Source organism: Lynx canadensis, chromosome E1 (assembly GCF_007474595.2).
Source record: "Lynx canadensis isolate LIC74 chromosome E1, mLynCan4.pri.v2, whole genome shotgun sequence".
NCBI lineage: Eukaryota > Metazoa > Chordata > Mammalia > Carnivora > Felidae > Lynx > Lynx canadensis.
In genome coordinates this window covers 26,918,568-26,945,904 of record NC_044316.2, presented here as the reverse complement: position 1 = coordinate 26,945,904, position 27,337 = coordinate 26,918,568, and the positions used below count along the sequence as shown (strand labels likewise).

The 27,337-nt window shown below is 39.0% G+C and overlaps 1 pseudogene; it reads left to right on the top strand.

Annotated features, from left to right (window-relative positions):
• The first annotated feature begins 23,573 nt into the window (after positions 1-23,573).
• On the top strand, positions 23,574-24,807 carry LOC115501712 (annotated as a pseudogene).
• The last annotated feature ends 2,530 nt before the right edge of the window (positions 24,808-27,337 follow it).

Below are 27,337 nucleotides of genomic sequence, written 5' to 3'. Positions count from 1 at the left end.
TGTGTACTTCATTAGTGCCAGAATGGTAGTTTTGTCACTAACAGCTCAACTTGTTAAGCCTTCTCTGTATAAGTTCTAAAAGACTGCATCGTGAATGCCCTCTGTGTGACTTTTAACCCACTCATGCTCTCTCACTTAAGGTGTCTTTTATTCTCTTCCATATGCAGCCCCTTTTGATTAAAAAAAAAAAATGTACTGCTTAATCTTGCTTTGAATGAGTAAGTGCTCAAGATGCAATAGGCTTCCGGCAGGTCTTCCTTCCTTTGCCACTGGGGGCTGTTATATGAATGTGGGTCTAAGGACACTGAAGAAATTTTCAGCATTGCACCATACAAGCAAATGTTCAATGTCCAACCAAATGGCTCATTCTATATGGGACAAAAATAGATGGAAATGTGTTATTTGTGATTCAGCTTGGCTTGCGGTTTTGACTTAGCAACTGATTTCATTTTTATATCCTGCTCTGTTCTCTACAGTGACTTAAAAATGTAGTGTAGAAACTTAAAAAAAAAGTATCTGTTATTCTCAGTGGCCCCAAATGGATCTTTAAAAGAGCCTAAAAGTAAAATAGAATGCAATTCACTGTAGATCCATCTGCTTTCAGGTCTTTTGGAGGGGGGCGGGGCGAGCATGTTAAAGAATCGTACTGCTTTCTCACTGGTTATAAAAGCAATATATGTTTGTGGTGACTATAGCATAATGTATAAAGAAGTTGAATCACCATGTTGTACACCTGAAATTAATGTAATATTGCATGTCAGTTATACTCAGTTTAAAAAACATTTTTTAAGTTACTATTAGACAACTGCATAATTTAAAACAATTTTAATTCTAGCATAATTAACACACAATGCTATATTCATTTCAGGTGTACAATATGGTGATTCAACAATTCTATACATTACTCAGTGCTCATCACAATAAGTGTACTCTGAATCCCCTTCGCCTAGAAAATATGAATGAATGAATAAGGAACAAGTCAATACATTCAAAATATATTGTATATCTCAAGTGAAGCACCATATAAAATGTTGGAAACTCTTGAAAGTATACATATATGAAATAAAACTCAATTTATGACTATTTTTGTATACTATCATTAATATTCATTGTTGTTACCATAAATCCAACTTTAACTCCACAGCTAGGCAATTGTGGCAGACTATTACATTAGTGGCCCTCATAAACTGTATATTTTGGTATAGTCTTGTGTCATCTTGTGTCATCTACTGTCACATCAGCTCAGCTTGGCCATGTGGTTTAGATTGACCAACGTGGTACAAACAGAAGATTGGAGCTCTGAACCGCTATGTATAGAAGTCCAGCAACTCTGTTGCAGCATCCACGGGGAAAAACGAGGATGCTCAGTTAGCCCCCAGATGTCTCAGCCATCTCAGGTGAGGCTCCACACATGAAGGAAGAAGCCATTTTGAACATTGCAGCCCTATCAGACACCACAGGGAACAGAACAGCCATCTGTGCCCAGCTCTAATTGCAGAATAAGTCAGAACAAAAATTTGTTATTTTGCTTAAGTCTTTATGTTTTGGGGTAATCTTATGCAGCAACAGATAACTGAATCAGCAATATAATTGTTTTATAAGCAAATAGTTGTTTAAGTGTGTTTTCATTTATACTAATTCATTTGCTCATCTTTAAAAGCCTGTATCCTAGTTCCTTCTTATAGAATATTTTTTCTTCTTCATGAAATAGATCCATTTGAAGATTTAAAGAAAGCAATATATGTTTGCTGTGGAAATTTTTTTTTTTTTAATTTTTTTTTTCAACGTTTATTTATTTTTGGGACAGAGAGAGACAGAGCATGAACGGGGGAGGGGCAGAGAGAGAGGGAGACACAGAATCGGAAACAGGCTCCAGGCTCTGAGCCATCCGCCCAGAGCCTGACGCGGGGCTCGAACTCACGGACCGCGAGATCGTGACCTGGCTGAAGTCGGACGCTTAACCGACTGCGCCACCTAGGCGCCCCTGCTGTGGAAATTTTTAAAAGAAATGAAATAAAAATCATCAGTAAAAAAAAAATATCATCAATAATGCCAAAACCCAAAGATAATCACTACTAACATTTGGGATATTTTCTTTCAGTATTTTTTCTATAAGGATGGCCAGTTTCAAGGGCATGGGACCTGTGCAGGACTCATTCAGAAGCACCTTACATTTGGTTTAAGGCCTTACTACTGCTATCTTGGAATTATTAATAATTTTTTTAGTGTTTATTTATTTCAAGAAGGGGGAGGGGCAGAGAGAAAGAGGGACAAAGAGAATCCCAAGAGGACGCCATGCTGTCAGTGCAGAACCCCACGTGGGGCTTGATTTCAGGAATGTGAGATCAGGTCTTTTCTAAATAATAGTAATTCACTATAGCTGCACTTTCTGTTTCGTGGAGGAAAGTTTTATTAATTATAAGGGAAAGGGAATATATGGAACTAAACAATTATAGTAAACATAAAGAGGAGAAGTACAGAGAAGAACAAAAAAGGGTTAGTACATTAAATCAGGGACTCAGGGGCACCTGGGTGGCTCAGTCGGCTGGGTGTCCAACTTCGGCTCAGGTCATGATGTCACAGTTCATGGGTTCGAGCCCCATATCAGGCTCTGTGTTGACAGTCCAGAGCCTGGAGCCTGCTTCAGATTCTGTGTCTTCCTCTCTCTCTGTCCCTCCCCTGCTCGTACTCTGTCTCTCTCTCTCTCAAAAATAAATAAACATTAAATCAGGGACTCACAACATCCAACCTTCTGGCTGGGGAAGCCCTGCAGATAACAGCCCAGTTGGAGTCTCGATTGAGGGTCCTGGGCAGAGCATCCTCCCCTCAGGTGAGGCTTCTAACTATTCCTGACAGGGCAACAGTACCCTGTGTGTGATCTGTGGTTAGTCATTAAGTTTGCCTAAGTGCCATCCTGAGAATCTGGGTGTTTTTCTCTGTTTCTCTTATCACATCTCACAATGTTAGGATCCTGGGTGTCTGCGTATTTCTCTTCCCTCCCTGATCCATTCAAGAGGGCCAGCCTGGTCTGGTTTAAGGAGGCAAGTTAATTCCTCTTGGTGTCAGGAACAGAAGAGCCAATTCTGATCCTGAGGCCAGATACGGAGCAGAAGCCTGGCAGAAATGCATGACAAGCCACACAAACAGAATAAGGTCCCAAGCCAAAACCAAGAGTCAGACACTCAACTGACTGAGCCACCCAGGCACCCTGGAATTATTAACAATTTTTGGACAAGAGGTCCTGCATTTTCATTTTGCACTGGGCCCTGCAAATTGTGTAGCCAGTTCTGTTTACAGACATTCTTGTATACACATCTATGAATTATATGCATATATGTTTATAATCTATGTCATTAAAGCTCCAAAATTCTTCTTAAATGTTATTTTAAATACTCGCATAATATTTCATCATATGGAAACAATCATGTATTTAATTATGTTTCTATTTTTTTAATATTTATTTTTGAGAGCCAGAGAGACAGAGCACGAGCAGGGGAGGGGCAGAGAGAGATGAAGACACAGAATCTGAGGCAGGCTCCAGGCTCTGAGCTGTCATGGGGCTTGAACTCACAAGCTGTGAGATCACGACCTGAGCTGAACTCGGACACTTAACCGACTGAGCCACGTAGGTGCCCCTATGTTTCTATTTTGGCACCTAGATTGTATAAAGTTTTATACTGTTATGATGAGGATGTCTTTTTATATTATTTTAAAGATCTATTTCTAATTATTTCCTTAACATAACATCCCAGAAATAAAACTGAAGGGATAAAGGTATTTGAATACTGCTGGAACCTTGTATTTAAATTGCCAAAAAGCTTTCCAGAAAGATTACTATTACCAGCAGAGTATAAGAAACTCCTTCTTCATACCCTTAGCAGCAGAGAATATTCTAATTAAAAAGTATTTGGTAATTGAATACATTAAAATATTATCCAGTTAATTTGCATTTCTTTGACTACCAATAAAGGAAGCTTTTAAAATATATATTTACTAGTAGTTTTTATTTCTTCTTGGAATTGCCTAAGATGCAAACTTCTCAACATGCTTTAAAAAATTTTTTTTTAATGTTTATTTATTTTGGAGAGAGAGCACAAGTGGGGGAGGGGCAGAGAGAGAGGGAGACACAGAATCCAAAGCAGGTTCCAGGCTCCGAGTTGTCAGCACAGAGCCCAATGTGGGGCTCAAACTCATGAACCCTGAGATCGTGACCTGAGCCAAAGCCAGCCGCTTAACCGATTGAGACACCCAGGCGCCCCCTACACATGGTTTTTAAGGCCCTTTGTGTCCACCAGTCTAGCTTTATCTTATCTATTCCCTTCCTTCTCACCCACCCCATTCTATTCTAATTTCCAGCCATACTGAATTGTATTCAGTTTCCAGAAGTTGTCATGCTTTCTCTTGCTTCTGGACCTTTAAACATTCTACATACATACTATTGTGGATATATGCCTATATCCCTGTTTGGTTAACTTCTACTTGTCCTTCAGCTCTCAGCTTAAATATTCCTTTCTTTGAGAGCTTTCCTTGACCATCAAATTAGGTTGGGTGCTCCCAAATCACTCTGCTCTTCTTCTTTTTCTCCTCCTTATTTTTAGTAAAATTTTTATTTTGGGATAATTTTATATTTTCAGAAGAGTTGCAAAGATAGTACAGAATTCCCACATATCCTTTACCCAACTTCCCCTAATATTAACATGTTCATTACTGTGGCACATTTGTCAAAACTAAAACTGAACATAGATATGCTACTATTACCTATACTATACTCTTTATTTGGATTTCACTAATTTTTCCACTAATGTCCTTTTTCTGTTTCAGGATCCAGTCTAGGATAATACACTGCATTTAATCATGTCTCTTTACTCCCCTGTACTTCTTATGTTTTATTCTAGTTGCCTCCCCTTCTAGTATATAAGCTCTGTGACAGCAGGGACTACGTACTTTTCACCATTGCATCCCTAGTTCTTACAGTACCCATAATAAGCAGGTGGTGTATGTGATGGCATATAAGGCAAGATTTTTAAAAAGCATCTCTCAAAAAGGAGAGATCATCTTCCATTTAATTGACAAAAACTCTTATGGTACATTTTCTCAATTATTTTATTTAGAACAAAATAACATTCAAAGGACACATATTAGCTTGAAATGACCTCAGTGAGTGCCTGGAGACTTGTGGAGATCATCTGTTGGAATCAGTAAAAATGGAGGCAAAAACATTGAAAAACATTTAGGTATGTGCATTTTATTTTTTTTTTTTTATTTTTTATTTTTTTTTCAACGTTTATTTATTTTTGGGACAGAGAGAGACAGAGCATGAACGGGGGAGGGGCAGAGAGAGAGGGAGACACAGAATCGGAAACAGGCTCCAGGCTCTGAGCCATCAGCCCAGAGCCCTACGCGGGGCTCGAACTCACGGACCGCGAGATCGTGACCTGGCTGAAGTCGGACGCTTAACCGACTGCGCCACCCAGGCGCCCCAAGGTATGTGCATTTTAGGAGTTGTGACCTCACAGTTGTAAGGGCTGGATGTCCTTATAAACAAGGCTTTTAAAAAGAGATCAGGGGAAAGAAAGGAGATGGAGACAGAAGGACAAAGGCTTATAAAATTCACTTCATAATTTTTTTTTAGTGTTTATTTGTGAGAGAGAGAGAGAGAGAGACAACACAAGTGGGGTAGGGGCAGGGAGAAAGGGAGACACAAAATCTGAAGCAGGCTTCAGTGTCTAAGCTGTCAGCACAGGGCTGGACACAGGGTTTGAACTCATGAGCTGTGAGATCATGACCTGAGCTGAAGTCGGCTGCTCAACTGACTGAGCCACTCAGGGGCCCCCATAAAGTTCACTTTAAAAAGCCATTCATTGGGGCGCCTGGGTGGCTCAATCGGTTAAGCATGCGACTGAGGCTCAGGTCATGATCTCAGGGTTCATGAGTTTGGGCCCCACATCGGGCTCTGTGCTGACAGCTCGGAGCCTGGAATTTGCTTTGGATTATGTGTCTCCCTTTCTCTCTGCCCCTCCCCTGCTCACTCTGCCTCTCTCTCTCTCAAAAGTAATAAACACTAAAAAAAAAAAAAAGTCTTTTTAAGCCATTCAGGGGAGGAAGTGAAGTACAGCCCTAGTCAAAGCTATTGTCTCTTGCCTGGAATTACTACCATAGCTTCCTAAATGGTGTTTCTGAACGCTCTCTTATCCATCTACAATCTGCTCTCCATCAACATCGAGTGATTTTTTTTTTCCAAAATTCAAGTCTCCTACTTAAAAAATTACAATAGGGGGGCACCTGGCTGGCTTAGCCATTAGAGCATGCAACTCTACATCTCAGAGTTGTGACTTTGAGCTCCAAGTTGGGAGTAGAGTTTACTTAACAAATGAACAAACACACTTGCAATGATTTTCCAACTGGTCTTAGAAAAAAGACCAAAATCCTTAACAACCAATAAATTCTTGAGTGCTCACTTTTCTGCTTACTCTTCCCCCCCACCCCAGCCTACACATCTCAGCCTAAGCCTCCCTTCCCATGTCTATCCTCCAGGTACATACTTTCAGCACTCACCTGAGTTTTTCTTAATGGCCTGTGTTAAAGTTATAATTGTAATTACAAACTCCATGAGGCCCAGCTCAATTTTTGCTCACTTTTGTATCTCCAACAGCTAGCAAAGTCCCTGGCTTAAGTAATTTCTAAGCACCTGTAATTAGTTGAAAAAAATGAAGGAGTCCTTTCAGCAAGGGTGAATTATCTACCTAGTGGTCTAATGGGGTAACCTTTAGTATTTGTACTTTTCGGTTTCTGGGCACCCAAACATTACTTTGAGTCCTGACATCATGAGACTTGACCATCTAACCTGGTTAAGACCATTGAGCTCTACAGCTCTGAGATCAAACACATGTCCAACTTAATTGAAGTTTTACTTGGAGATCCTCATTTTTATTATTTTTTTTAACATTTAAAAAAGCTTGTTATTTATTCATTTATTTTTGAGGAGGGGAGGGGCAGAGGGAGAAGGAGAGAGAGAGAGAGAGAGAGAGAGAGAAAGAGAGAGAAACCCAAGCAGGCTCCACACTGTCAGTGCAAAGCCTGATGTGGGTTTGAACTCACCAACCATAAGATCATGACCTGAGCTGAAATCAAGAGTTGCATGCTTAACCGACTGAGCCACTCAGGTGCCCTGGAGATCCTCATTTTTATCAAACCACTCATCAATAATTGACATCTGCTGTCTGATTCTCTGAAGTCTTCCATCTCCACTTAATTTAATTTCAACATAATATTTACCACATGAGAATTCTTCCCCAAGCTCTCTTGGCCGAGTCCTTTTGTAGTTTTTCCAAGTTCCTCCCCTGGTTAAGGACAGTTCAGGTACTCTACTTGGAGACGAGGGCTTACTTTCCAGTATTTGTATCTGGCACAAAGAAGGAACATAAAACTGTGCAGCATGCACTGAAATATTCTCGGAGAATAAAGTGTTGCTTCTCTGTATCTTATTCAGTTTTGTAGCTCATGTACTTCTTACAGGAGTGAAGAATAATTGGGAGTTATGGGTAACTGTATCTCAGTTCTATAGATGGAACTGTCAGCTCTATGTTGTGTGTACTTCATGTAATATGTTTGTGAAGCAAAACTGAGTTAACAGCAATTGTATCTCCCATGCATGGATACAATGCTCTGTGCAACGGGTCCTGTCTATAATTTGTGTGGAGAAATTTATTTTAAGAAGTTGTGTCTTGTGGTTGCTAGAGGGGAGAGTGGTGGATGTAATAGGTGAAGGGGATTACGAGGTACAAACTTCCAGGTATGAAATAAATAAGTCATAGGGATGAAAATTACAGCATATGGAATATAATCAATAATATTGTAGTAGCTGTGTATGGTGATAGATGTAACTACACTTACCATGGTAGAGCATTGTGTAATATATAGAATTTGTCAAATCACTATGTTATACACCAGAAACTAACATAATATCAACTACATAATATCAAAATTAGGGCACCTGGGTGGCTCAGTTGGTTAAACATCCAACTTTGGCTCAGGTCATGATCTTGTGGTTCGTGAGTTTGAGCCCCATGTGGGTCTCTGTGCTGACAGCTCAGAGCCTGGAGCCTGCTTCAGGTTCTGTGTCTCCCTATCTCTCTGCCCCTCCCCTGCTTGCATTCTGTCTCTCTCTCAAAAATAAATAAACATTGGGGCACCTGGGTGGCGCAGTCGGTTAAGCGTCCGACTTCAGCCAGGTCACGATCTCGTGGTCCGTGAGTTCGAGCCCCGCGTTGGGCTCTGGGCTGATGGCTCAGAGCCTGGAGCCTGTTTCCGATTCTATGTCTCCCTCTCTCTCTGCCCCTCCCCCGTTCATGCTCTGTCTCTCTCTGTCCCAAAAATAAATAAACGTTGAAAAAAAAATTAAAAAAAAAATAAATAAACATTAAAAAAATTAAATTAGAAGTGCCTGAGTGGCTCGGTCGGTTAAGTATCGACTCTTGATTTTGGCTCAGGTCATGATCTCACAGTTTGTGGGATCAAGCCCTGCACTGAGCATGAAGTCTGCTTGGGATTCTCTGTCTCCCTCTTTCTCTGCCCCTTCCCCCACTTGTTCTCTATCTCTCTCAAAAAAATAAATAAACTTAAAAAAGTTAAAATGATGCATCAAAAAGTTAAAGAAACAAAGATCTGTGTCTTGCACAGAGAAGCCATGATGCTCTACAACCCCTAGGCTATTTCCTTACTCTCTGTCTATAGGCCTAACCCAGAGTTCCAAACCCAGAGAACTCTTTGTTCCCTAACTGCTTCATTCACTTCTTCTTTCCCTTTTTCCCTGAAGGTTCATAGTTGTCTATGCAAAAGATCACTGAATTAAAAAAGAAAACCTCCTTTCTTTATTTTTCCATAACATTTATCATCATCCAACGTAATACTTTATTTGTTCCTATGATTTGTTGTCTGTTTCATTCCCCTCACTAAAATGTATGATGCAGTCATTTTTGACTGTTTTATTCACTATTGATTGTCCCAGTGCTTAGAACAGTGTTTAACGCATAGTAGGTGCTTAATAAATATCTGCTGATAGAATTAATGATTCCCAATCTAAAAAACAAGGGACATTCAAGATTAACTATATCACGCATAGGGCTTAAAGCAATTCTTCATTTCAAATTGCTGAACAAAATTCTCAAAGTTAAAAAAAAAAACAAAAAACCCACTACTTTGGACGAGGATGTAGACATGTGGAACAAATGAGGTGCAGAATTAGGGAATTTAGACTGGAAATAACACCAAGGAGTGAGCACTTGGAGACAGGCTAGATATAGCTACATATCACACATGTGGCTGGAGCCTTGGCTGCTAGAAATAATTGCCCTGAATAATTTCTGGGAGTTTATGCCATCACTGGCTCTGCTTGGTTCCGCTTGCCCCCAGGTCTTGGCTACTTGGCTTACTTCCTTGCCAAACACACATGAAGAGATGATAGCAGAGTCAAGGGCTTTATAGCCATGGGAATGGGGTGGGGCAAATTGCTGGCAGTGAGGAGTAGGGGCCTCCACAGCAGTTTCAGGAACCTGGTCCACCTGACTGGACCCATGCAGTCTCTGGCTTTCCCAGGGGCTTTTTGTAGAAACCAGTTAGCACAACTCAGAAATGCACGGGAGAGGAATTTTTGCCCTTATTCCCTACCTTCCAACAGATTGTTCTAAGATCCATACAGAGATATCTCATATGACTGAGCAACCAGTTGTGTCTCTCCAGGAAGCTGTGGCCCTTTCCTCCTTATTCTCCCTTCTCTGAAATTACACTCATCTCCCCTCTCCACACACCTCCAATACGCAATAAAAATTAGCTCTCTAAACTTTGTCTTAGGTTTTGTTTTCTAGAAAACCCAGGCTAACACATAGAGAAGAAGAAGAGTTCTCACAATTCAGTTTCAGAAAAATTGCATAAAACATAGACATACTTTTGAGTTCAAACTCTTCTCTTGTGTGCCTTACTGCAAAAAAAGTATGTTTCTACTTCAAACAAGTTAAAATATTATTATCTAGCAAAAGTCAAGTAACCATAAAGTGAAAAATTGGTAGACTTTCAAGTGAAGACTAAAAGACATGGAGAGGAGATATTGCAGTCAGAAAGACCTGTCTAAAACTCATTCATTCATTCATTCATTCAACAAAGAATGTGAAGCACTAACCTAGGTGCTGGAGACACAATAGTGAACAAGACAAACGGACTCTCCCCGAGGAGCTTAAATACTACTGGAGGAGACAAATGATAAACAAATAAGAAATATTTAACAGGCCTGCCTGGGTGGCTCAGTCAGTTAAGAGTCTATATCTTTATTTCTGCTCAGGCCATGATCCCAGGGTTGTGGGATGGAGCCCTGCGTTGGGCTCTGTGGAGCCTGCTTAAGATTCTCTCTCTCTCTCTCTCTCTCTCTCTAGCTCTCAAAAAGAAAGAAAGAAAGAAAGAAAGAAAGAAAGAAAGAAAGATTTAACATAATGCCAGATGGCAATAAATGATGAAGAAAAACAAAGGAGGGGATAGATAGAGATTGATAAAATGCTTTTTTAGGTAACATGGTCAGAAAAGGCCTCTCTGTGTCCCTGTGAAGGAAACCTAAGCAGAGACGTGAAGTCAGAGAGGTATTCAAGTAAAAGTCTAAGGACTAGCACCCTACAATGCACACACATACGCTGTTTGTCAGATTAGCTTTGAACTGAGAATAAATAAATAGAGCAAGGGAAGGAGAAAAATTTTTGCATTTCTTTTTCATCTCAAAACCATCTAAGCCTGAACCTCTCCTAAATTCCCCTTGGTGGCTGGTTGCATTTTTAAAATTAATCAACTTAGGGGCACCTGGGTGATGCCGTCCGCTCAGGTTATGATCTTACTATTTGTGGGTTCAAGCCCTGTGTCAGGCTCTGTGCTGACAGCTCAGATTCTGTGTCTTCCTCTCCCTCTGGCCCTCCCCAGCTCTCTCTCTCTCTCTTTCTCTCAAAAAATACACATTAAAACATTTTAAAATTAATCAACTTAGCAGAAAGTGAAGGTATTTCTTCCTTCTTCAGTGCAAGGTTATTTCTATCTTATATTAGCTCCGCACTTTGCCTGGTATTATTGCCATTTACTCATGCATCTCATATCCATGTGATATGGTATGTACTTTGAAAGCAAAGTCTATATATGCTCAGCATTACATTACCTGAAATATCTGGCACAGTGTCTGTCAGAGTAAGCAAAGTATTATTTGATGAATTAACATTTTTATTTTTATAGTTAATTTTTTTAATGCTTATTGATTTGTGAGAGAGAGTGAGAGAGCGAGAGCAAGGGGGAGAGAGAGAGAGAGAGCGAGCATGACTGGGGAAGGAGCAGACAGAAAGAGGGAGAAAAAGAAGTCTAAGTAGGCTCCACATTGTCAGTGTGGACCCCGATGCAGGGCTTGAACTCGTGACTGTGAGATCATGACCTGAGCTGAAGTTGGACACTCAGCTGACTGAACCACCCAGGCATCCCATACTATAGTTAATTTTTGGACAAAATCATCTAACTCCTCAGAATTCCTAAATTACAAATCAGTGTTTAGCTTAGCTTCTTTGAAACTATATTTATGCACGCACTGATTTTTTTAAAAACTAAAATATCTGGTTTTGGATAAGTTTACCTAAACTTCCTGAGCCTTAGTATAGTATAAAAATATACTATACTTAGTATAGTATAGAAATAACAATTCTTATTTGGCAGTACTTGTTTGTGCAATAATTTAAAAAATGACTAAAATTAAAATGACATAGTATAGGGCCAGACATATAGTAGTATTTAGTAAATTATTGGTCATTCAATCAAGAAATTAGGAATTTTCAAGGTTGATCTAAAACCAGGTTATTTGATCATGTAAAGAATGTGCTAGTTATTTGTTAACAGCATGTGTCATTAGTTATTTCTTAAAAAATTTTTTTTAGTTTATTTATTTATTTGGAGAGAGAGAGTGAACACATGTGCAAGTATAACAAGGGGAGGGGCAGAGAGAGAGGGAGACAATGAATCCCAAGCAGGCTCCATGCTTTCAGTGTGGAGCCTGACCCAGGGCTTGAACTCGCCAACTGTGAGATCATGACCTAAGCCAAACTCCAGAGTTGAACGCTTAACTGAGCCACCCAGGCACCCCATTAGTTATTTCCTATCAAGAAACTGTGATATTATCACAAGATTCTTTTTTTAATCAGCATTACTGAGATAATTTACATGCAACAAAATTAATCGACTATCATTGTGCAATCTTTGACGAATGCATATGGTTGTGTAATCACCACCACAATCAATATGTAGAATATTAACATCACTGTAAAAATTCCCTTACACTCCCTTTGCAGATAATTCCATCCTTCCACCCCAGACCTAGCGAACACTGATTTGTTTTCTGCACAAGATATTTTTTATTTATTAAGCAAATATTTATGAAGGTCTTCTATTTGGAAGTCCTTGCATTAGATACTTCATAGAATGCAAAGATAAGTAAGACAGTTTGTGTCCTTAAATAGCTTGAAATCTAGCCTAGTTTTATATAATTTTGAGATTGTCTACAAATAATATGGGACTAAATTTCAAAGTGAATTATGCCTACTAACAATGAATAAAAAGAAAAAGCATTGCAAACTATTCCCTAACTTTTAGAACACCAAACAAAATGATGTAACATCATGAATACTACTAATTACGATTTCTTTAAAATGGCACAAATTTATGATTGCATGATGTTCCAGATAAATATCAAAAAGAGGACTACTTAAAAAAATTTTTTTTTACATTTATTTATTTTTGAGAGACAGAGCACAAGTGGGGTAGGGGCAGAGAGAGAATGAGACACAGAATCCAAAGCAGGCTCCAGGGTCTGAGCCGTCAGCACAGAGCCCTATGCGGGGCTCAAACTCAGAAACTGTGAGATCACGACCTGGGTTGAAGTCGGACGCTTAACCGACTGAGCCACCCAGGCGCCCCTAAAAAAAAAGTGAACTACTTTTAAAATTAAGTAACGTACATACAAGAAAAAAAAGTACAGAAATCTTAAGTGCACAGTTTGATCTTTCCAGGTTATTTAATGTCAACTTAGACCAGCTTTGTTGCCAATATAGTAAAAAAACAACATCCTAAAGCCTTTTGGTTTAGATAGAATAATTATATCATTGGAGGAAAGAAAGAGATAAGAGAATGATGTTCTGAAAAGGCTCACATAGAATTGCGGGATAAGTAGTGAGAGAAAGAATGGCACTTTAAAATTCATGAGGAAATGCCATTTAAGTTTCATGAATAACAAAGAGATTATTATGCGGGATCAGGTTTTTCTTTCATCATTACAGAAAGACACAAAATCATTATCGTGATCTGCGATGTGTTTTCCCTCTGTTATTAGATGCTGGGACAAGCCTATTAAATGTTTTGTGTTACCCAGGGGAATGGTCACAGTGGTGAATAATGGTGGTCTCAGTGCACATGGCTTTCTATGGTTCTGATCATAGTAACTGCATTTAGAGGAAAGGAACAAATTAAAAAGGGCAGAATGGCTGGGTGGGCATTTTCTTGTGGTTACAAAGAACTGAATCTATTCTTAACCTTACCGCCTCTTGCTTCATGCTTTACTCCTGCTAATTCCAGAATAGACAAAGCTGGTATTTGCATTTGGAGCCTCCTTGGTCAATACAATGGGGACTGCAGTTCATTTCAGAAGGAGTAATACATGCGAATTGAGAAAGGGTAACAACATCAGGAGAAAAAAACAATCTGGAAAAATACCCCTATAAACATTCATATAGTGGGGTCAAAAATTTTATCCACATTATGATTCTAATATGCAAAGAATATATTCCTCTTTATTTTCTTCGATGAACATAATTTTCCTTGTAAGCTTCCACAGTGGGAGGAAAAAAAAAACCCTAAACTTTAAGCTTGTCAATTCAAGGCAACAACCTTTTTCAGTTTCAGTAGTCACTGTTGAATAATACATTTTCTTCTGGGTAGGTGCAAACATCTTCCACATTGATTCCTCCTTACCCTTGTTTCTCTTCAAAATAGTGTCTGGCTGTATTGAAGGATTTGTGATCTCATAGTGTCAAGGAGAGAAGAGGCCTGTGGGGTCTCAGGATGCAAATTTGGCCTTGTGGCAGAATGGCATCTCTGTGGACTGGTAGCCATTGAGGGCCCCTTTGGGATGTGACAGGTCTTACTTGCCCTTCAGGCAGTGTGCTGGTATAATCGCTGGGTCTATGATTTAGGCCAACCTCTCTAAATACTGCAGCCTCTTAGTTTCTATGAGACTCTTCTCTATTTCTGTCCTTTCTTACCAGGATGCCCTGTAGGCCACACAGGAGCCAGGACCACTGCTTAAGGCCAATCCATCCACACGCTCCTCTTTGTCACTGCTGAACAATCACTGTATTGGATGTTATACCAAGTCAAATGGAAGCAGAGCAAGCCACTTTCCAACTTCAGCTTTCTCCTCATGCTAACTTACCTCCCTTCTCTAGAAAGTTGCCCTGGGGAAGGATCCTTAAGTCACAGGGACCTCTTTCCCCTTCCAAGGTCGCCCTTCACCCTCTACTTCTTCTTTCCTTCTGAATAGGCTTTCTCCATATCCTCTACTTCACTAGGAGGTGGGCACTGTATGGCTCCATCTTGATGGCCAACAGGGCATCCTGTCTTCCCCTGCAAGACAACTGGGAACAGGGGTTTAAAAAATAGTGTTCTAGCTTTTTTTCGAGGGAGCAATAAATGCTCTTTTTGCCATGGTGCTCAAAAATTATGACCATCAAGTTAACTGACTTGAAGTTATTATTATTTTTTAAATAACTTTTTAAAGTTTATTTATTTTGAGAACATCAGAAAGCACAAGCAGGGGAGAGGCAAAGAGAGAGGGAGAGGGAGAGAGAGAGAGAGAGAGAGAGAGAGAGAGAATTGCAAGCAGGCTCCACGCAGTCAGTGCGCAGAGCCTGATGTGGGACTCAAACTCACAAACCATGAGATCATGACCTTAGGTGAAGTCAGACACTTAACCTACTGAGCCACCCAGGCACCCTGCTAACTAACTTGAATTTAAATAAAATCTTGGAAGAAAAAAAATAAAATAAAAATGGAAAAAAATTATGACCATCAGGGAGAGAAAAAAATAAATTTGTGATTTCATATTTTAGGCTTCTCCTTATTTAAAGCCTTATATGAAGACAAAATTTCAAAATGAGTTTCAAAAAAAATTCGTGTCTGAAGCTTGAGATGGGTTACAGTGAGGAAAATTACATTCCAATTATAACTTGGAGGACTTTGATCCCATTTCTTTTTTATTTGGCCTTGTCCTTTCTTCTCTGTCTTCTCCAGCATTGAGAATTCTCCCAATGACAAAAGACACACATTACCTTGAACATACAGAGAGTCAGAAAAAACAAAACATGGAAGCAACAAAGCTCCCATAAGAGGTATGTGCCTTTTATATGGCTTGATTTCTTTCCTTCCTTTAAAAAATACCAAGCGTTGGTAAAGAGAGTGTTTTGGATGCATCATATGGACAGGAATACAGTCTTGGATCTCAAGGGTCTTCTATCTTCAACTTTTCTGCAAGCCGCTAGAGGGTCATAGAGATAACTAGGAAGACCTGTGGTATAATACAGTGGCTTTCCACTGTTTTGGGATTCTCTAATGTAGAGTCAATATTTCAGATACACGGAAAAGTATAGAAAATAACATGATGCTAACTGTCTATGTATCTGACAACAAATCTTAACATGTTGCCATATTTGTTTCATACTCTTTCAAAAGAAATACAAATTACAAATGTATTTGAAACAACCTTCCCTCATTCCCTTCCTACTTACCATAGGTACCCAGAAGTTAGTATGTATCCCATGTTTCTATAATTTTACTATGTAGGTATGGTCCATGCTATTATTTTTTTGTGTTTAAATTTTTATTTAGGGGCGCCTGGGTGGCGCAGTCGGTTAAGCGTCCGACTTCAGCCAGGTCACGATCTCATGGTCCGTGAGTTCGAGCCCCGCGTCAGGCTCTGGGCTGATGGCTCGGAGCCTGGAGCCTGTTTCCGATTCTGTGTCTCCCTCTCTCTCTGCCCCTCCCCCGTTCATGCTCTGTTTCTCTCTGTCCCAAAAAAAATAAATAAACGTTGAAAAAAAAATTTTAAAAATAAATAAATAAATAAATTTTTATTTAAACGATATCATGCTATAAGTACACTTTTCCAACTTTACTAATATAGTAGAATTTATTTCTACTATTTTATTTTGTGTTTTCCATTTACCATGGTTTTTCTTTTTTTTCTTTTTAATGTTTTAATGTTTAATGTTTTTCTTTTTTCTTTTTAATGTTTTAATGTTTTTATTTATTTCTGAGAGAGAGAGACAGAGACAGAGCAAGTTGGGGAGGGTAGAGAGAAAGAGGCAGACAAAGAATCCAAAGCAAGCTCCAGGCTCTGAGCTGTCAGCAAAACCCCTGATGTGGGGTTTGAACTCACATGCCGTAAGATCATGACCTGAGTCAAAGTCCAACGCTTAACCGACTGAGCCACCAGGTGCCCCACCATAGTTTTTCTTTACTTAGTTTTCTATACTTTCCTGACTTCTACTGAGTTATTGAATTGTTTTTCTATCATCTTTACTGCCTTGGATGTTATATTAATATATATTAATATTTTTAAAATATTAACCTTTATTTATTATGGGATTAAAAAGAGTTTCTCTGGTAAACAGTTGCAGCTTCAAGTTTATTTACATAAAGCTTTATGTGATATAGAAAAAGTATCAGAAAACAAAACTTGCTATTTTCTTTTTTCTTTTTCTTTCTTTTTTTTAATGCTTATAACATTATTTTTGAGAGAGAGAGAGAGAGAGAGAGAGTGGGGGAGGGGCAGAGAGAGAGGGAGACACAGAATCTGAAGCAGGCTCCCGGCTTCGAGTTGTCAGCATGGAGCCTGACGTGCAACTTGACCTCATGAACCGTGAGATCATGACCTAAGCCAGTGAACCATGAAATCATGACCTGAGCCAAAGTCGGATGCTTAACAGACTGAGCCACCCAGGTGCCCCAAAACTTGCTATTTTCGTATAGGCTTATACAATTTTAAAATTGGTCTTTTCAGGGAGCCTGGTTGACTCAGTTGGTTAAGCATCCAACTCTTGATTTCTGCTCAGGCCATGATCTCACTGTTAGTAAGTTCGAGCCCCACGTGGGACTGTGTGCTGACAGCACAGAGCCTGCTTGGGATTCTCTCTCTCTCTCTGCCCCTTCCCTGCTCATGCACATGCATGCCCTCTCTCCCACCTTCAGAATAAATAAATTAGCTTAAAAAATAAATAAAATAAAGTTGGTCTTTTTTTTTTCTTTTAAATTTTTTTTTCAACGTTTATTTATTTTTGGGACAGAGAGAGACAGAGCATGAACGGGGGAGGGGCAGAGAGAGAGGGAGACACAGAATCGGAAACAGGCTCCAGGCTCTGAGCCATCAGCCCAGAGCCTGACGCGGGGCTCGAACTCCCGGACCGCGAGATCGTGACCTGGCTGAAGTCGGACGCTTAACCGACTGCGCCACCCAGGCGCCCCAAGTTGGTCTTTTCTTCATTGTAATTAGCCATTAAACATTTAAACATTATGGGACACCTGAGTGGCTCAGTTTGTTAAGTGTCTGACTTCGGCTCAGGTCATGATCTCACAGCTCACAGCTCATGAGTTTGAGACCCACATCGGGCTTTGTGCTGACAGCTCAGGGCCTGGAGCCTGCTTCAGATTCTCTGTCTTTCTCTCTCTGACCCTCCCATGTTCACACTCTGTCTCTGTTTCTCTTTCAAAAATAAGTAGACATTAAAAAATATATATAACATTGGGGTGCCTGGGTGGCTCAGTTGGTTGACCTTCCAACTTCGGCTCAGGTCGTGATCTCACGGTTCATCAGTTCGAGCCCCGCGTCAGGCCCTGTGCTTACAGCCCAGTGCCTGGAGCCTGCTTCAGATTCTGTGTCTCCCTCTCTCTCTGCTCCTCCCAGGCTCACACTCTGTCTCTCTCTCAAAAATAATTAAAGATTAAAAAAAAAAAACCCACACATAAATAAATAAATAAATAAATGTAATTAGACTTTAAACTTTTTTTTTTTTTTTGCTTTCTGAATTTTCCTTTGTTGAGAAGTTCATGGTTGTCAAGTATATTTTCTTCATAGTGGTAAAATTAAGAATTTGCTTCTCTTTTAGATTTATGAAAATATACACTTTCTTTTTATGCAATGTTTACTCTTAAATTTATAGCATGCACACTCAACTAGGTCGAAGATCTTGTCAGCCTTTTTTGAACAATACACGATATTAGAAGATTCACCCTCCCATTATTTATGTTACTTAATATTTTGGTTTCACCTTTTAAAAAATCCTTTTATATTTGAAGTATTTATCATTACTGCTTTTTATTTTTTTATTTTTTTTATTTAAAAAAATTTTTTTTTTAACGTTTATTTATTTTTGAGACAGAGAGAGACAGAGCATGAACGGGGGAGGGTCAGAGAGAGGGAGACACAGAATCTGAAACAGGCTCCAGGCTCTGAGCTGTCAGCACAGAGCCCGACGCGGGGCTCGAACTCACAGACTACGAGATCATGACCTGAGCCGAAGTCGGCCGCTTAACCGACTGAGCCACCCAGGCACCCCTCATTACTGCTTTTTAATACTCAACATTAAATTAGATTTACCAGTATTTTTACTATTTTTTCTGTTCACAGTTAGTGCTTGCTGAAAATCCTGTTTCCTGTATCCAATTTCTTTCAACTTAAAGAAAATACTTGAGTATATTTTAAGCAACAATTGATTATTGGTAAACGATTTTAGCATTTGTCCCAAAAAATCTTGATTTCAGTCTCACTTTCTTCTTTGTTTTAAGTTTATTTATTTATTTTTGTGTGAGAGAGAGCATGAGCAGGGGAAGGGCAGAGAGAGGGAGAGAGAGAATACCAAGCAGACTCTGCACCATTAGTGTAGAGTCCAGTGTGGGGCTCAAACCCACGAACCACGGGATTGTGACCTGAGCTGAAACCAAGAGTCAGACACTTAACCGACTGAGCCACCCAGGCACCCCATGATTTCAGTCACACTCTTGCATGACAGTTTGAGTATAGACTTCTTGATTGTTTCCCATTAACAGTGTGGTCATGCCTATTATTCTATTGTCTTTTCTCCTCAATTTTTGTTGATGAGGAATCTGCTGATAATGTATTATTGTTCCTTTGCAGGAATTTTTTTTTATCTTGTTGCTTTTAAGATTTTCTTTCTATTGTTGCTGTGTTTCACTTTGTTTAGGTGTACATGATTTTCATTTTTCCTTTAATAGGGCTCAGAGATTCTCTGCTCAAATATTCCTTTTTTCCTACTCTGTCTATTCTATCACTCTGGAACATTTGAACATATAGGTGGCCTTTTCATTACCTTCTCCATATCTGTTAATTTCCTTTTCGTATTTTCCATCTCTTAATGGTTAAGTGCTACATTCTAGGTGATTTCCTTAGCTTTGTCTTCTACTTGATTACTTTCTCTTGATTTATTTAAACGCCATTGAGTTTTTATTTTTTATTTTTTTTTAAGTTTATTTATTTATTTTGAGACAGAGAGCACGCACACACACATGCATGAGTGAGCTGGGGTCAGGGCAGAGAGAGAGGGAGAAAGAGGATCCCAAGCAGACTCCATGTTGTCAGCAAGAGCCTAATGTAGGCTCCATCTCAGGAATGAGATCTTGATCACGAGATCATGACCTGAGCTGAAATCAAGATTTGGATGCTCAACTGACTGAGACACCAGGTCCCCCTCCACTGAATTTTTAATTTCAATGAATTTTTATTTTTGACTGTTTTATTATTTTTCGAATCTGCCTGTTTATTATTTATTTATTTATTTATTTAAATGTTTATTTATTTTTAAGAGAGAGAGAGAGAGGCAGAGTGTGAGCAGGGGAGGGACAGAGAGAGAGAGGGAGACACAGAATCCGAAGCAAGCTCCAGGCTCTGAGCTGTCAGCACAGAGCCTGACACGGGGCTCGAACCCACAGACTACAAGATCGTGACCTGAGCCGAAGTCAGACGCTTAACCAACTGAGCCACCCAGGGACACCTGCGTGTTTATTTTTATAATGTTCTCTTGTTTAATTATGGTTTCTATTCTTTTGTCTTTTTAATACTTTAAAACACTTATTTTGTAGTCTCTTCAAGACTTTCCTATTATTTCTAGTTCTTGGGGTACAGTTTTCCTATTTGCTTGTTTTCCTGATCTCTCTCATGATGGTTTATTTCTTCATCTGATGTGTAATTTTTTTGTCATTGTGAGCTCATCTTTAGTTGGATATGTTTACTCTATGGAAATTATATTGCACTCTGAAAGCATCCTCACAGGAGACTGTCCCCACATAACAGTTTTTAATTTTTCTATAGATTTGCATTTCCTACCGGTTTCTGGTATCTAGGGATTTTATTCCCTTAGGTTTTACAAGCATATGTATGTTTTTGTTGCATAAGGCAAGAATAGACCACTCAGATTTAATTAATCAGCTTGTTGAAAGTCCCATGTAGTGAAAAAGATAAATTTTCTGTCTAACTTGCAATTGGATAAGGAGACGCAGCTAATTTAATGTAAAAATTATGCCTAAGTGTAAAGTCTTGGAATTATCAACTGAATGTCAGCATTTTAGTAATCCTTAGATTACTAAATTAGATTTGTTTCCTTTGCCTAGATTATGTTTCATTGGTGTGTGTCTATTTACCTTGTCATGATATTTGTAAACACAGTGGCATTGGATAAAGGCTGGTGGTATTTTTTAACAACTGGGTTTAATTTTGCTTAGTCAAATTTTGTGTATTAGATGGAAAAGCACTGAAAATGCAATTGTAGATAAAAGCCTACTTTATAGCAAATATCCATATTTAATAAGTAGAAATAAAGTTACGTGACATACACAGTTGGCCTGGAGATTTGGAAAACTACCATGGGCTTTTCTCTGCTTCTGTCTAGTTGTATGACTGTGGGCAACTCACTGAAGATCTTTAAGTCTCAATTTTCTCATCTCTAAAAACGGGGGTTGGCAGTTTTAAATTCCACAATTCTAGAGAGTGTAGAGATACATAGTGTCATTTGAAAATACGTTGAAATCCTAACACTGCCAAATGAAATAAAATGAGAGGTAGAAGAACCAAGACACAAATTGCTCTTTTAAAAATAGGATGTAATATGTGGAAAATAAAGCTAAAAAAAAACCTAAAAACAAAAGTTGAGAAAACTCTCAAACAAGATTATCACAGATTTTAACTGTATAATTTAAAAATGCAAGTCCCTTTGCTAAATTTTTCTACTATGAAGTGATGGTGCTTGAACAATTGCACAACTGTGTGAAAAAATAGAACCTTGACCCATACCCAAAAGTCAACTCAAAATGGCTTAAACCCTAAATGCCAAACTCAAAACTATCAAAACTCTAGAAGGAAACACATGAGAAAATCTTTGTGACCTTTGATTAGGCAAAGATTTCTTAGATACCACCAAAAGCACAATCAAAAGAGAAAATATTGATAGACTGGACTTAATCAAAATCAAGAACTTCTCTTTGGATGACATAATTAAGAAATTAAAAGACAAGCCATAGATTAGGCCAAAATATTTGCAAAGTATATATCTGATATAGGACTTGAATCCAGAATCTATAGGTAACTCTCAAAACTTAATAATGAGAAAATAAGCAACCCTTCCCTCTCTCACACAAGTTGAGAAAAGATTTGAATCCAAGATATATGGACTATAAATATGTAAAAAGATGTTCAACATCATTGCCATAGGGATATGTAGATTAAAACCATAAAGGACATACCACTACTCGTTATTTGAATGGGTAAAACAAAACAAAACAAAAATACTGTTAATACCAAGTCCTAGCAAGGATGAAGGCAACTGGAATTCTCTAGATGGCTGGTAGAAGTGCAAAATGCTCCAGTCTCCTTGGAAAAACAGTTTTGCAGTCCTTATAAACATACATTTATCATTTGACCAGAAATTCCACTTCTGGGTATATACCCAAGAGAAATGAAAATGGTCATTAAAAAAAAAACAAAAAACCTGTATGTCAATGTTCATAGTGACTTTATGCATGATCACCAAAAAGTGGAAACCATATAAATATCCCTCAACTAATGAACTAATAAACAAATTGTGGTATATTTATACAATGGAATATGACTCAATAACCCAAAGAATTGAGTTACTGATATGCATTATAACTATATTCAACTCTAGATGAAACTCAAGGTAATTATGCTGAATGAAAGACCTATATGATTCCATTCATATGACATTTTGGAAGAGGCAAAATACAGAGATAGAAAACAAATCAGTGGTTGCCAGGGCCTAGAGGTGAAGAAAGGGGTTGATCACAAAAGAGCTCAAGGGAATTTGTTAAAATAATGAAGTGTTTTATAACTTTATTATAGCAGTGGTTACAAACCATATGCACTTGTCAAAATTCATAAAACTCACAACTATACGCTAAAAAAAAAAAGATGAGTTTTGCCATTTGGAAATTATCCTTCAACAAACATGACTACTCTCAAAAGACTTATAAACAATGCTTATCACAGATTTTAATGGTAATACTTAAAAGTATAAGCTCCTTTGAGGGGTACCCCACTGGTTCAGTTGGATGAGTGTGTGACTTGATCTCAGGGTCATGAGTTTGAACTTTGGGTGAGAGATTACTTAAAATAAATAAATTAACTTAAAATAACAAATATAGTCTCCTTTTTTTCCAATGAAAAAATTGTATCATAACAGGGAATCAATAAGGAACATAAAATTAAAATATCAAAATTAAAAATATCTGCAATATAAAATGTATATGCTTTAAAATAAGTATACTAGGGGTGGCTGGCTACCTCAGTCAGAGGAGCAAACAACTCTTGATCTTGGGGTTATGAGTTCGAGCCCCACACTGGGTGTAGAGAGTACTTTAAAATCTAAAAAAAAAAATAAAATAAATAGTAAATATATACAGTATTTAAAATATTGTTTGTAATTTTTTATCTTTTTCAAAATTTTTTGATTTTATGAAATGAAAAAAAATTGTTTTTCAAAGAAATACTACCGTTTCATTTTTCTTTCAAATAATATTGATGATGAAATTTCTCGAATAAACCCAGCTTGCCACCTTCAGGCAAGTGAAAGATTTACAGAGACCATGACCAGAGATAGAACATTAAATTTTGTAGATTTCTCAATAATCCATAATCAATCATATTTTGATCACTCTATTATTACTGCCTTTGTGAAATTTTCTCTATCCAGGACATTTCCCTGGCATTTACTGGAATATTCCCAACTTTCAAAGCTCAGTTCAAATGCCACTAACTCCAAGAAGCCTTCCCTGATCACTCTAGCTAGTTTTTCCTCTAAATATTTTATCTCCTTAAATACATGTAATGTCATTGAAGGTAGTGACCATGTCTTACACATATTTTTATGCCTTTGTATGGCTATTAAAAAGGGTACATATAAGGTTCTCTGCTCCTCCCTGTTCAACAGACAGCCGCATCTTCTGGTGCAGTGCCAGCTGAATCCCAAGACACCATGGTGAAGGTTGGAGTCAACGAATTTGGCCATATTGGGCACCTGGTCACCAGGGCTGCTTTTAACTCTGGCAAAGTGGACATTGTCGCCATCGATGACCCCTTCATTGACCTCAACTACATGGTCTACATGTTCCAGTATGATTCCACCCATGGCAAATTCCATGGCACAGTCAAGGCTGAGAACGGGAAACTTGTCATCAATGGAAAGCCCATCACCATCTTCCAGAAGTGAGATCTCGCCAACATCAAATGGGGTGATGCTGGTGCTGAGTATGTTGTGTGGAGTACATTGGGGTATTCAACACCATGGAGAAGGCTCACTTGAAGGGTGGGGCCAAGAGGGTCATCCTCTCTGTCCCTTCTGCTGATGCCCCCATGTTAGTGATGTGCATGAACAATGAGAAGTATGACAACTCCCTCAAGGTTGTCAGCAATGCCTCCTGCACCACCAACTGCCTGGAACCTCTGGCCAAGGTCATCCATGACAACTTCAGCATCATGGAGGGACTCGTGACCACAGTCCATGCCATCACTGCCACTCAGAAGATCGTGGACGGCCCCTCTGGGAAGCTGTGGCATGATGGTTTACAGGCTGCCCAGAACATCATCCCTGCTTCTACTGGCACTGCCAAGGCCATGGGCAAGGTCATCCCTGAACTGAATGGGAAGCTTACTGGCATGGCCTTCTGTGTCCCCACCCCCAATGTGTCTGCCGTGGATCTGACTTGCCACCTGGAGAAAGCTGCCTAATACGGTGACATCAAGAAGGTGGTGAAGCGGGCACCAGAGGGCCCCCTCAAGGACATCCTGGGCTACACCAAGGACCAAGTCGTCTCCTGCGACTTTAACAGTGACACCCACTCTTCCACCTTCTACGCTGGGGCTGGTATTGCTCTCAATGATCACTTTGTCAAGCTCATTTCCTAGAATGACAATGAATTTGGCTACAGCAACCAGTTGGTGGACCTTACGGTCCACATGGCCTCCAAGAGTAAGAGCCCTCTGGACCACCAGCCCCAGCAAGAGGAAGAAGAGAGAGGCTCTCAGCTGCTGGAGAGTCCTTGCCCCAACTTATCCCCCAACACACCTGAGAATCTCCTGACCTCCAGTTTCCATCCCAGACCCCCTGAAGAAGGGGAGGGGCTTGGGGAGCCCTACCTTATCATGTACCATCAATAAAGTATACTGTATCCTGCCAAACAAAACAAAAAAAAAGTGTACATATGAGAGTGGTGTATTCTAATATTTATTGAATGAATACATGAATGAATGGATGGATGAATGAATGAATGAATGAATAGGAAGTCAGAGTCATCACTGAGCCTTCATTTGAAAGAGGGTCTATTTTACTAATAGAATAATGGAATTCTACACATTTATTCAAGATTATATGCATATGTATAAAGCATCAATTTTCATTGACAATGACTAGAAGTGTCTCAATCTTTATTAATCTTTTGATTAAATTATAACATTCATGAGTGAATTAATGACTGCATGGTGAGGATCTTTATGATACTAACTCACATCTTAATATCTGGACAACAGAAACATAAGATTAAAAAGAGAAGAAAGTGTGATGGTTTCTTTTACCTTTGAACTGAAAGATGGGTACTTCGCTAAGTTCTAGGATATGCCCGTCTATTTTTCCTCCAAATCTCCAAGTTGCTAATATCTTACAGACATGTTAATAGAATACATAACAGTGGCATGGTGGTGCCTGGGTGGCTTATTAGGTTAAGTGTCTGATTTTGGCTCAGGTCATGATCTCATGGTGGGTTCAAGACCCGCATTGGGCTTTGCGCTGACAGCTCAGACCCTGCTGACAGCTCAGACCCCGGATGGAGCCTGCTTCGGATTCTGTGTCTCCCTCTCTCTGCCCCTCCCCTGCTTGCACTCTGTCTCTCTCTCTCTCAAAAATAAATTTAAAAACATTAAACCCCCCCCAACACACACACACAAAGAAACTGATATGGTGTCGATCACATCACTCATAGAAAAATTCCCAACTGTTTCTATCTAGTTCTACCTGGTTTAGGAGTGAGGTTCTTCTTCATGCTTCCACTCCCTCCAGAATGTACAAGCTCCCCTCCCTCTCTTTCAGGGCTACATATCCAAGACTGCTAAATGACAAACGTCATAGGTTTTGGTTTTTTAAAGGAGGAGGGGTCCACATGTGAGGATGGTTCATCTTCTTGAATTCCTTCTATTAGAACTTTCAAGCCTATTTCTCTTGCCCACTTTGAGGGCTCTATGCCTTCTAGTGCTCCTTATTTTTCATTACATTCTTCCTTCTTTCTTCCCTATTTCTAGGCCCAGTCCTATCAGTCCTGAGAGAGAAAATAACCAGTTCTTCATGTATAGGAGGCTCTAGTCTTGGCCCTCAGGTCAGCAATGTCCTTGAATCTTTGTTTCTACTTGGGTGAGGGCTGAAAAGGAAGAAAGGCCCTTGGTTTACAAGTAAGATAAAAATAGAGAAGGAAAATACAGAGAAACAATCAGATTCATATCTTGGCATACAAATCTGCTACAAATGCAGATTTATAACACTTACCCTGACTAAAAGTTTGTTGTCTCTCTTCCAATCCTGCATCTTTTCTCAAAATGTGAACTTGCATTTTCTCCTTCATCAGTACCTCTCTTCATCAGTTTCAGCTCTCGAAACACACTTTCTAATGGTACCCCGATGATTTCATTGACCACATCTTTTTAAAATCATCATATATACACTGTAGCAGTGGCATCTTTTTCTGGCTATCCTTTTCTTTCCCTTTCATTTACCTTGGTTGATTCTAACCAAACATCTCCAAACTCATTATGTATGTCTTCAATTGACTCTCTAATTCTCTTTTCACCCACTTACAATCTGGCTTCTCTCTGCCTCTCTTTACCAAGACAACCATTGTTTTGGTCAAATTTATGAATTAAAAAAAATCCATTTATTTGACACCATTGCTCACTATCTTTCCCTGACTTCCTGTTTTGATTAACTTTCTGCATCTCACCACTTGTCTGGCATTTGTAAATTTTTGGGTTTTTTTGCATTAATTTCTTTGATAATTTTTCTTTCTGCTCCAGTTCGTTCGTTTGTTCTTTCTTTCTTTCTTTCTTTCTTTCTTTCTTTCTTTCTTTCTCTCTTTTAACGTTCATTATTGAGAGACAGAGAGACACAGAGCATGAGCAGGGGAGGGGCAGAGGTGGGGACACACAGAATATGAATTAGGCTCCAGGCTCCGAGCTGTCAGTACAGAGCCCGAACTCACAGACTGCGAGATCATGACCTGAGCCGGTCTGTCGCTCAACCAACTGAGCCACCCAGGCACCCCTCCAGTTATTTCTTTTACATTGTAACATTGATTCTATATTCTCCTATCTTTCCTGGAGATGATTTTAAAATTCTATTCCATTGTTGTACATCTCTAATATTGAGGTTTCTTCCTGTCTTTTGGATGGTCAGAAACAAATTTCTTGGATTCAAGAATATTTTGAAAGACTGCCTATGAGATAATAGCAGCAGGGTGCAATTTATACTCCTCACATTTATTTAAATATAACTTATTTCAGGTTTTTCTTGTGACCCAAAGATAACAGGAAGTAGATTCAATGTTGTTTGCAATACTAACCTTTCTTCTTAGATTCAACCCATGCATTTTCTATTTTTATTGTCTATTTGTATCTTGTTTGCCATTGAAATTTGTAAACTAACTCAACGGGAAATAATTG